We start from the raw sequence: 12,281 nt of genomic DNA, 5'->3' as shown, positions 1-12,281 counted from the left end.
GTCCATGTGGAGAGTGTGATGGATTGGGGTCCTGAGTGGGGGTTGGGTTGGGTGAGTGAGGGGTATGTGTGGTGGGTGTGTGTGGTATGAAGCTGTTGTGGATGTCCAGGATTTTGTGGAGGAAGTAGTTGGAAAGGGCGTCACATAGGGGCTGTGTGTGTGTGGGGTCTATGTTGCTGGCTTTGGGTTTGGCAAGTTCATTGATGATGGTGAAGAGTTCTTTGCTGTTTTGAGAGTTGTTGTCAAGGCGTGTCTTGTAGTGATCTCTTTTGGTGGTGCGTATCAGTTGGTGATGGGTGCGAATGGTGGTTTTGAGGGTGGAGAAGTTGGTTGTGGAAGGTTCTAGTCTCCATATTTTCTCAGCTTGGCGGAATTTGCGCTTGGAGTCTTGGAGTTCAGGGGTGAACCATGGGGCGTTCTTGATGTTGCGGGTTGCGATGTGTTTTCTGAGTGGGACTAGTGTGTCTGCACAGGTAGTGATCCATTTGGAGAGGTTGTGTGCTCCTGTGTTGGGGTCGTTGGTGTGGGGGGGTTATGGGCCAGTTGGGAGTTTAGTTGTTCTGTGGGGATCTTGTGTGGTGTGTGATGGTAGTGTGTGGGGGGTTTTAGTGAAGGAGAAGTGGGCGCAGCGGTGGTCAGTCCAGAGGAGTTTCGGTGGTGTGGGTGTAGGCTATGTGTTGGCTTGAGGTGAAAATTGCGTCGAGCGTGTGTCCTGCTGAGTGGGTGGGTGCCGCGACCAGTTGTTTGAGTCCGAGGTTGGTGAGGTTGTCTATGAGGGAGTAAGTGTTGTGGTCTTGTGGGTTTTCTAAGTGAAAGTTGAAATCACCGAGGATGATGTAGTCTGTGGAGGTGAGGGCATGCAAGCTGATGCTGTCGGCGATGGTGTCGCAGAAGGGGGGGCGTGGTCTGTAGATTAGTGTACCTATGAGGGTGGAGTTGTTGTTAATGTGGATTAGGAAGTGAATGTGTTCAGTGTTGTCGATAGTGTCTTGGGAGCTGGTGGTGACTTTGATGATGTCTCTGTGTAGGATGGCGATGCCACCGCCTGGCCTGTTGAGGCGGTCTTTGTGTTGGAGTTTGTATCTCTTGTGGGTGGGTATGGCTATGTCGGGTTCTGAGGAGGGGTTGGTCCAGGTTTCCGTGAGGAAGGCAATGTCAGGTGAGTGTGATGTGAGGAGGTCCCAGAGTTCTATGGCATGTTTGTGAAGGGAGCGGATGTTGAGGAGCAGGCAGTTAAGGTGGTTGAGGTGGGTGGCATTGGTGTGGTGCGTGAGGGTGTTGTTGCAGAGTGTGTTCTGGTTGTGGGCTGGTGTGCTGCGGGGTCGGTTGGTGGGGGCAGGGTGGGTGAGTCTTGTGTTGGGGGTGTTGTGTTTGTTGAAGGTGGGGTCGCTATGGTTGGTGTGAGGGTTGATGAGCAGGAGACGTGGCAGGTGTGGCAGGTGAAGGGGCCATGAGTGTGTGTGGGGCTAGATGTGCTGCATGTGGGGCGGGGGCCTGGGTTGAGAGAGTGGAGGATGAGGGGGGAGTAGGTGTGTCTGAGAGGGCCAGGGGTTCTGGCGCTGGGCGCGGTCCAGATGCGGACGGGTGCCTATGGGCTTGCCTTTGGTGCGCCTTTGGCGCGCCAGCGGTGCGCCAAAGGCGCGGCTGCCATAAGAGGAGGGGAGGGTGGGAGTGGCAGCTGGGAGGCGGGACGGCCTGTCGAATGAGAGGGCTGGGGGGTGGGGCCACAGGGGACGTAGCGGCTGGGAAATTGACTAATGAAGCAGTGAGAAGGAGGGGGGAGGTGGGAGGGCCGCAGGGGACGCAGCGGTGGGGAAATTGACTAATGAAGCAGTGAGAAGGAGGGGGAGGTTGGAGGGGCCGCAGGGGACGCAGCGGTGGGGAAATTGACTAATGAAGCAGTGAGAAGGAGGGGGGAGGCGGGAGGGGTCGCAGGGGACGCAGCGGCGGGGAAAAAAGTCAAAAAGGAAACAGAGCGGGGAGCGACCTGCCTGCAGAAGTACTGGTAATGTGCAAAGTATAAATGTAGTATGGAGAATGAATTACTGTAATAGATATCTGTTCTTGTGTCACTTCTTATGTATTTTGATGTTCCTGAAAATAGAAAGACACTGTCTAAGATTTAGATAAGTGCTCTTTTCGCAAGACTGTTATTTTAAAGTCATTTTGGACAATGGGCGACTTTTTTCCAATTTCTATGATTTTGTCTCATTCTCAGAATTAACTTACAATTGGAAGTATTTTGGGGAATGATGATTTAATTTCCAACATTCTTTGCATGGTATAAGGGCCTCCCTATATGAACTAACAAGTATTAGGAGGGTTTCAGTAAGGGTATTGTATGCTCCAACATTTCTTAGAGTACTCATGTGATGGTTTTGATAGAGCTCTAGGATAATTTTCTTCAAGTGATGGACCTTTTTGGCTGCTTGAGAGATAAAAAAGAACTAGAATCAATGTCACAATTTAATTTACAGTTCAACCCATTTGGTCACACATTAAAGACCGGAAGGCAATAGGTACATTTTTTACGTTTATTACAAGTGAGGGCCAAACTAATATAAATGAACCTCAAAAACATACTCTTTAAGTACAAAATCACCGAAGGGGAAGTTAAGCGCTGAAGGAGATTAAATCGCACAGTTATAAGGCATACAAGTATTTCAGTTGAGGCAATGCAAAAGATGACCAACTGAATCTGATGATTTGTATGTTAGTTTCAGCCCTCTTGTCTAATCATTTGATAACACCTACATTGGTCTAAATACCCTGAACTAAACTAAAGGGAAATTCTAGCCAATTCATGGGAAGTAGTAAAGTGTCAGCACAGCAGAGACTTCTGTACAAGTTATTTTGCAGAGGTGTTGCATAGCATAACGTCACACAAAGGAATACGTCTGTACCTCTCCGAGTATCTAGGGAATCTGCTCTCCATTAACTGTGTGAATACCAATTAATCCTGCAGAACCTTTGAAAAATTCATGTCATCAATACCAGTAGTATTCCGCCTTCCTTACAGTTAAAATTGGTAAATCCCTCACGTCTCTCATCTCACAAATTAGATGTCATGATGAACTTGAATGTCTCCCTGCACCTCATACACAAACTGAAGTCTTTTCGTCCTAGTTTTTTAGGGCTTCCACGTCTTTGACAAAGTATCCTCCCGGACCTCACTATCTCTAGCACACAATGGGGGTCCGACCGCCAGGGTCACCGACCACGGGAGCACCGCCAACAGGCTGGCGGTGCTCCTAAGGGCATTCTGACCGCGGCGGTTTTGCCGCGGTCAGATGCGGGAAACCGGCGGTCTCCCGCCGGTTTCCCACTGCCCTGCAGAATCCTCCATGGTGGCGGAGCGCGCTCCGCCGCCATGGGGATTCTGACACCCCCTACCGCCATCCTGTTGACCGCCAGGAACAGGATGGCGGTAGGGGGTGCCGCAGGGCCCCTGGGGGTCCCTGCAGTGCCCATGCCAATGGCATGGGCACTGCAGGGGCCCCCGTAAGAGGGCCCCACTCAGTATTTCAGTGTCTGCTATGCAGACACTGAAATACGCGACGGGTGCAACAGCACCCGTCGCACCTTCCCACTACGCCGGCTCAATTCTGAGCCGGCGTCCTCGTGGGAAGGTTGATTTGCCCTGGGCTGGCTGGCGGCCTTTTGGCGGCCGCACGCCAGCCCAGGGCAAATCCCAAAATACCCTCCGTGGTCTTTAGACCGCGGAGCGGTATTTTGGTGGGGGAACTTCGGCGGGCGGCCTCCGCCGCCCGTCGAAGTTAGAATGACCCCCAATATGCCTTTCCCTGGCTGTAGAATCACACAAACACATCTGTAAAAAACAACAACATAGCATCACAAGCAGAACTCTACATTGAAGGTAAAACACAAAAATCCAAATGCTTTAGGCCTTTGGGTTTGCTAACTTAATAAAACAGACAATGCGCATTTGAAATACATGATTATAAGTGGATCTTGTAATTATAAATGAAACATGAATAAATGTAGTTTCAATAAAGCAATACAATCATAATACATAGATTTAAATGTGAACGAAAACTACAATTTGGCATGTTAAAAACAGACATTAGAACGCATGCATATATGAGACTTTAGTCTTCCACCATGAATGCATCTTCAAAAATATGGTTTGGATGCTGCACTTCACATCAGTAACCTTAAGGCACCCAATATTAATGATGTTCATTACATTATTATGTTACTTCTTTAATGTATATGGGTACCACAAAAGTTACACATTACCAGTATTGTTTAATTTTCTCTGGGAATCAACAAACATAAATATGTTTTTTCCTAACACCAAAGTCTTTGGTAAGCAGGGTTGATGGGAGGAAAACAGAATTGATCTATAGATTCTGTATCAGAAGTATCATGTAACCTATATTTATACACATTTGTTTTGTTTGTTAGATATAGACACATTCCTTAGTGACCAGAGAGGGAACCAGTGTCAAGTACCTACGCTAAGAAGGACCAGACTAAGCAGAGGATGTTTTCTCTTCTTTTATACACTTCTCTCTTGCCCACACTGACACAGTGTGAATTTTCTGGTGGAATTTGGGTGGTAACTGTACTTAGGTGGTATTGGGACCTAGATTCTGACATCACATCTCTTTTCTATTGGGATGCTCAATCTGAGGAAGAAAAAAAGAAACAGGTTATTGCTAAAGCATTACACAATAACACACCCACATATTTATCTGATATGAGCAAGAGGAAATCTAAAAATCCATCATTGGATGATGTAGTTAACCTCCTAGTGGCCTTACAAAATTAAACCGTAAATTTACACTAGGCAGTACAACAATCTCATAAAGAAAAACAACAGTTATTGCAAAGATTAGATGAGTTACAGAGACGTTCAAGTGGCACTGGTCAAAGAGAAAAACAAAGTGCAGTATGACGTAATAGGCCAAAACTTCAGCTTTATTTATCCTGATCCACATACTACACCAATAGAAGCAGAAAGTCGTACTGGAGGAGTAAATCCAATCCCTATGGTGCAAGAAATTACCTCTCACACAGTACCTGAATGATTCAATGGGTGAAAAACTCAATCTGCCAGCTTCTTCAATCAGTGCCAGTTATTTTCATCTGCAAACATGATTATGTTCCTGACAATCAATCTAGAGTAGTGTTTTTTCTCTCTTACCTTAAGGTACAGCACCTTTCAGGTCCATACCATTGGTGGGAAGGGAAGATCCTTTCCGGTACGATTATTCATGGTTTGGAGCTGAAATGTAAAGGCTCTTTGAGAAACACACTTTAAAACAATCAAAAGACACGATTTATTGAATCTTATTGTAATAAGGACCCTATTTCTTATTTGACCATTTATAATCAATTGGTTGCTGAGTCTGGGTGGCCTGAGGAATAAAGAGCTTTGCTCCTTTATTGATGTTTACAAGGTGAAATCAAAGATTTACTAGCCCAGGTTGCCAATCCTCCAGAGGACTGAGATGAAATTATTTAGTTGTCAAATTAGATCAGCAACTGTCAGAAAGAAGAGGTGATTGTGACAAATCGGTAGTGATACTTAGAGAAAAGGAATTTGAATACAAAATAGTGACCCAAATTGAACATATACATATTGAAGGCGTCCTTAGACTACCTTCTAAAGATGAGAGACAGAGATGCAGAGCTCACAATCTTTGTCTCTATTGTGTAATGGTGGGCCATCTCCTTAAAGAGTATTGAATTAAAACCAAAGGCTAATATGCAGTACTTTCTGCTGTTGTCAAGGATGAGACAAATCTTAAGGCCAGTAGTTGTCAAGCAGGATTAAAAGGTCTTCAACAAACTGTGAAATTGTTCTATGGGATTTTTTTTTCGTCAGTATTTTCATTTACTTGTGTAACTTGGACAGATGTCTAATAACAAACTTTCTATTGATATGTTCATTGAGTCAGGCACAACAGGAAACCTTATGGACTCATCTTTTATTAAAGTGTTCGGCCTACCAATCACAGAAAGAGACAAAGGTGGTCATTATGAACATGGTGGGATGCCCTGCCAACAACCGTGCTGACAGTCGATGGAAAACCACCAGTGGTGGCGGTAGGCACCCTGCCATATAATGACGCCTGGAGCCTCACCGCCATTGATGGCGGTGAGGAGGTCTGCCATGTGCCATGCTGGCGGTCGGTGGCGGGGTTGGATGCTTCTCTACCCTCACCACCACGTCAGCCAGACACTGCCATGCCTATAATGATACAGTCATAGGCGTGGTGGTGTATGGAGATGGGGCGATGCCGGCGGAGCAGCATCCTAGGAGCCCGTACCCCCCTGGAGCAGCACCATGGAACAGATAAGTGCTGCCCGAGAGGGAACGGGGGAAGGTGGGGGTGTGTTGAGTGAGTGTGTGCATGGGGGTGTGCAAGTGTGTTTGTGAAGGGTGGGTGTGTGTCTGCGTGTATGAATGTGTGTGTGTATGTCTACCTATGTGTACATGTGTATGTGGGGGGCTAGGGGGACTAAAACGGAGGAGAGGGATGGTGAGGGTGGGTTGGGCCTACAGGGAGATAGGGGTGAGGAGGGGTGGTGTTTAGGATTTCTGGGTTCAAGGGGGTGGGTGGTATCCAGGGGATTGGGGGTATTTGTGGGTTGTGGCAATTGGAGGGGTCTGACAGGAATGAGTATTCCTGTCACAAGTTTGCTTTCCGCCAGGGATTACCTGGCGGGGTTTCCCTAGAGGAAATCTCTGGTGGAAATGGGATAATGGGATAACACTGGCAGTCTAGACTCCATCGCTTAGTCGATCGTGGCTACCTTTGGCTTGGCGGTCTAATCAGGCCTGGCGATGAGTGGTAGTGAACTGTCTGCTTTGCAGCCAGTTCACTACTGTCATCTTTATATGGCGGTCGTGCACTGCCATGCCGTCAGCAGTAATTACTGCCACTGCCAGCGGAGGGGGCTTTCCCGCCATGTCCGTAATGACTGCCAAAGTGGATGCAATTCATAATACAGACAGCAGGAAAATGTTGTCAGGATCAGACAGTACCCAGAAAATTCCGTTATCCATGACAGTTCGGAATGGATATCAAAAACTGGTCCAATTTGGAATAATTTCAGCAACTTAGTTTAGAACATTTCCTGGAGTTTCTTGGTTGTACCAACACAGTTCAAGTATAGATTGGACATAAAGGAGTTTAAATTGTAGGTCCTCTTATTGCCCTAAGCATTGCCTGCAGGAAGTAGAATTGAATCAAGTGAGTTCTCCATGTACTCTGGGAGATGGGGAAATACTGATCCCTCAAGTGTATCAGGATTTTAAAGACATATTTGACAGAACAAAATGCTATTTCATTGTCACCTCATCGATATTTTGATTGTGAAATGGATCTCAAACATGGGGCCCAACTTCCATATTGCAGAATTTATACTCTGACAGAATGTGAGAAACTTAGAGAATACCTAGATGAAAGTTTAGATATTGGATTCATTCATCCATCACATTGCCAGTCTCTTCACCTTCATTTTTTCCCAAGAAGGGAGGCAAACTCAGAAAGTTCATACGTTACAGAGTGCTGTCACAGTAAAAAACAGATATCCTTTACCATTGATATACTTTACCTATTTACTAGACCATGTGAATAAAGCAATGGTTTACAACAAATTAGACCTAAAGAGGGTGTACAATCTTGAGTGCATCCAAGATATAGATGAGTGAAATTTAGGGGCAGATACCACCATAATATTGACACATTAGCATATTTTTCTGATGCCTTATATGGCAATATTATGGCAAAAATGCTGCACCAGAAATACAAAGTGGAGCAATGCATGCATTGTGCCACTTTGTAACCCCTTGTGCCACATTATGCCTGTGTCAGACATGATGTATGCAAGAGGGACATTCTTTGTGATTCCGCTGCGTCATTTTTTTCTGCATTTCTAAAACCTGCTCAGAGCAGGCATTAAAAGACCCTATGTACTATGTCATTTTGGTGCTAACCCTAAACAGTACATCAATATCGTCAGAAATTCTGACACTATTGTCCCCTACCCTGTGCCATAACTATGTTGCTGCAGATTGACAATTACTCAGCATGAAATTAGCATTTGAAGAGTAGTACCACTACTAATTGGGAGCCCTCCCTATCACTACAATTTTGACAGACCATAGAAACCTACAGTTTTTATAGTCAGCACAAGTAATTTGTGTCAGACAGTTACATTGGACTACATTTTTTAGTACTCTAGACCGCGCTATGAACTTCTGTCCTGTGAAGAAAAATGGAAAAGCTGATACTAAGTCATGTTATGGGTGCTCAAATATAGAACACCTGGTTGACCCTCCCTCTATTGTACACACTGAAAATCTAGTGGAATTTATGTTGGTTGACAAATTTATGGCCAACATTTATGGACCACGTAAAAAAGGAGCAAAACACAGGTACCCAAAAAGATGACTTGTATTATGTTAATGAAGCCCTATTTCTTCCCACCAAAGCATTACAGGAACAGGCTTTGCAGTGGATTCATGTTAGCCGATTAGTGGGTCATCCAGGGGAGGGAAAGACCTTAGATGTATTAATAAGACATTTCCGATGGCCTATATTAGTCAAGTATACGAAGAGATTTGTAGAAACCTGTGCAGTATGTGATCAGGGTCAGGTTTCCCATGTAGAGCCCAGTGGTTTGCGTTGACCTATTTAAGTTCCATCACATCCATGGCACACGGGCCCTTATTTATACTTTTTCACGCAAAACTGCGCTAACATAGTTTTGCGTGAAAAAGTATACCAGTGGCCTGTGCCATGCCAAGACACAGACTGGCATCATATTTATGATACGACAGTAGCCGGCGGTAAGGACTGGCTAGCATCATAAAAAAGGACTCTAGCCAGGTGGGAGAGGCGTAGGGGGAGCAGGGGGTGTTTGTATCAAAGGAGAATGCTAACACAGGCAGAGGCATAAAAAAATGCCTCTCAACAGACGAGCATCATCTTTTGATGCACAACCCCCATGGACATGACTCCTGACTTAGTAAAGACAGGAGTGTTGCCCTCGACCCCAATGGCTATGCCCAGGGGACATAAGTCCCCCGGGCATGGCCATTGGGCCCAGTGCCATGTAGGGGGGCCCAAGATAGGCCCTGCTATGGCACTTCAAAAAATAAAACAACATACTTACCTCTGCTTACCTGGAATGGGGTCCCCCATCCTCCACTGTACCTCTGGTGTGGGTGGGGGTTTCCCTGGGGATAGGGAATTGCACCTGTGGGCTCATTCCAGGGTCTCTGACCATGGAAATAGGCCCACAGGTCCCCTAACGACTGCCCTGATCCAGGCGTTAGATAATGGTGCTAAGCTTAGCACCATTATTTAAGGGGCACAACCCCGTGCTTGATTTTAGCACAGGGGGATAAATATGGTGCTAAAGCCATATTGTCATTTTTTGCCCAGGAATGCCTACCTTACATCTCATTGACGCAAGGCAGTTTTCTGCAGGCAAAAAAATGACTTTCACTCCAAACCTTTGGCACTAGATGGGTCTAGCGCCAAAGTATAAATATGGAGTTAGGTTTACGCTGAATTAGTGTAAAAAAATTACGTTAATTTGGCGCAAACTGACTATAAATATGCCCCACAGTTCTCATGATTTCATTGAAGAATTGCCCCACACCCAGGAGGGATTCAACACAATTTTAGTACCTGATAATCATTTAACTAAAAAGTCACATTTCACACCCCTTAAAGTAGTGTTTTCCTCAAAAAGGTTAGCAGAGGTCTTAATGCAATCAACAGTTCAGTTACATAGATTCCCTTCAATGTTTATTTCAGACAGGTGCTCACAGTTTATTTAACATTTGTGGAGGTTACTCTGTGGCCTCATAGTGACTGAACTTAGATCATCTTTCAATCACCATTTACAAACAAATGGTCAGACTAAGAGAATAAACCAATGTCTCAAACAATATCTATGGTGTCATATGGTGTTATAGTTCTAAATGGGGAACTTGATTATGGAACACAGAGTTCACATACAAAAATTGCACTAGTGAATCTTCAGGTTATTCGCCTTTTTTCTGTACTTATGTTTTTCACCCAAAAATAATAAATACAAAAATACAGACACCCAATTTAGTACCTGCATCTCATGAGTTCCAAGAAAACCTTACTGACATTCAAACCACTTCTCAAAACATCATAGAACAAGCCAAGAAACGATATAAGGAATTTGCTGGCAAGCAAAGAAACCTAAACAGGTGTACAACACTGGGAATGATGATTGTCTATGTACCAAATATTGTTGCCTTAGAGGCTGCACCAAATTTCTGCCTAAATTCATAGGACCTGATGAGATCCTTAACGTGAATAATCATGTTACTGTAATGTTAAGGTTATCCACCACATTACCAGTACATCCAGATTTACTTGGTTCCCTGATGAAGCCTTTAGCTGAAGGTACACGCTTGGCAATAACACAACACCGCTGCCTGTAGAAATAGGGGGTCATGCTGAGTATGACGTTAAGGCTATACTAGACTCTAGAAGGGTTAGAGGATTCCTATTCTACCCTATTGATTGAAAAGATTATGATCCTGAGACTAGGTCTTAAGCACCTGTGGGTCGTATTCCTACCTTTTGACTGCTAAGAATGTTTAATTTACAAAATACGACCAACCCCAAACATCTGCCTGTGAAAATTAGGCCTATTTGAAGTTAATTAAGCTCCTGGGCACAACCAGATGGTCAACTTGTCAGAGGAACAGAATACCTCTCCACACTCAAGGCTTTTGTCTGAGCTCTGGGGGAAATTTCACACCTCATGAAGGGGCTAATCAGTTCCTGGGGGAGAGTTAAAAGCTCATGCACATGCACTATTTGTGGATTAGACAGGCAAATTGTGACCATATCAAAATACCTTTTGTAAAATATTTATTATAAACTTGAATTTACCAGTGAATTGGGCTTGTGATAAATATTTTAAAAAGTCCAAGAATTAACTTTGTAGCTGGTTCCTAAGTGGAGAAATAAATATTTAATTTAATTTGTATCCCTTTCGTTCTAACCCAGCTACAGTGAAAATAGCTGTGAAGAGCTTGTCACTCTAAAGATGTTTAACATTAATATTTTGCAGGTTCTACTTTTAAATACCATGCACCGTCCTTTATGTGCATATAAAGCCTGCTAGTAGGTGACTTAGTAATGCTTAAAATTACAGTTTCGACCTGTCAAAAGGAGCTAATTTGGTAAGTCAAATCTACATGGTCGACAATGGTAGACCTGCGGTCATATTTTGCTCTTTCACTCAAGTTGAATCACAATGTGTCCTATGCTCTACTAATAACATTTAATCTACAGGCCCTGGGCGCACTTTGTACTATGTACTCGGGACTCATGTTTAAGTTGAATATGTCATTTAAGGAGTATAGCCAATTTCTACACAGTTTTTGGGGTCAGTGCACATGCCTCGGACCTATGGGCAGATGCCAGTGCATAGAGTCAAAATAACAGCAACATCCATCCCAAAAAATACAGATAATCATGCAGAAAGAGACAGGTTCCTATAATTGCATAACAAAGCACAGCGAAGAACACAAGCGATGAAATAAATCAAAAGATGAAATGAAGGAAATTATAAACAAAGGGAGGGAGAGACAATGGGATCCAGGTAGAACACTAACCACAATGGCAAAAAGAAGGACCGGCCATGACAACCAAAATAGACCACCAGATAGGACTTGCCTACCAAACTGGCAAGACATGAGATGCATTTGGAGTAAGCAAAGTATGTAAAATGTAAAACAAAAAACAAACATTGTGTGACTCAAGTTAGCCAACGTAGATATTTGTCCAATTGTCTCTGTCCTATTCCACCTGAATCCAATCAAACAAAGCACTTAGAGCTCCCATCAGGGACCACTATTAGATCTGAAATACGGAGAATACCTTTACCACTGCATTGATGATTTTTGAGTGGTGTTGCATAACCAAAGTTATGTTCTTCATTATTTCAATAACAGATCACTCATCAAGGCTAACTCCCAAAATGACACAGAGTATTGTCCTAGAGCACAACAATTAAGTAATCAAAGCGGTAAAACTTGAAACACATAATAGTTAAAAATCCTGTTAAATTTTATCTGCAAAAAGTTGCAGATGGGGAGCATCTACAATGTTTGTGAGGACTGAACTGAGAAGAAACATGAGTCAGAAGTCCTCTAGACCACTTAGTGGTGGAGAGAATCATGGGAGTGACTCTGAGTCGCATTGCTGCTAAGTGGAGTGATGTGATGCAGTGTGCTGATTGCAAAA

This window comes from Pleurodeles waltl, chromosome 2_2 (assembly GCF_031143425.1).
Source record: "Pleurodeles waltl isolate 20211129_DDA chromosome 2_2, aPleWal1.hap1.20221129, whole genome shotgun sequence".
NCBI classification, from domain to species: domain Eukaryota; kingdom Metazoa; phylum Chordata; class Amphibia; order Caudata; family Salamandridae; genus Pleurodeles; species Pleurodeles waltl.
This window is presented reverse-complemented; position numbering follows the sequence as displayed.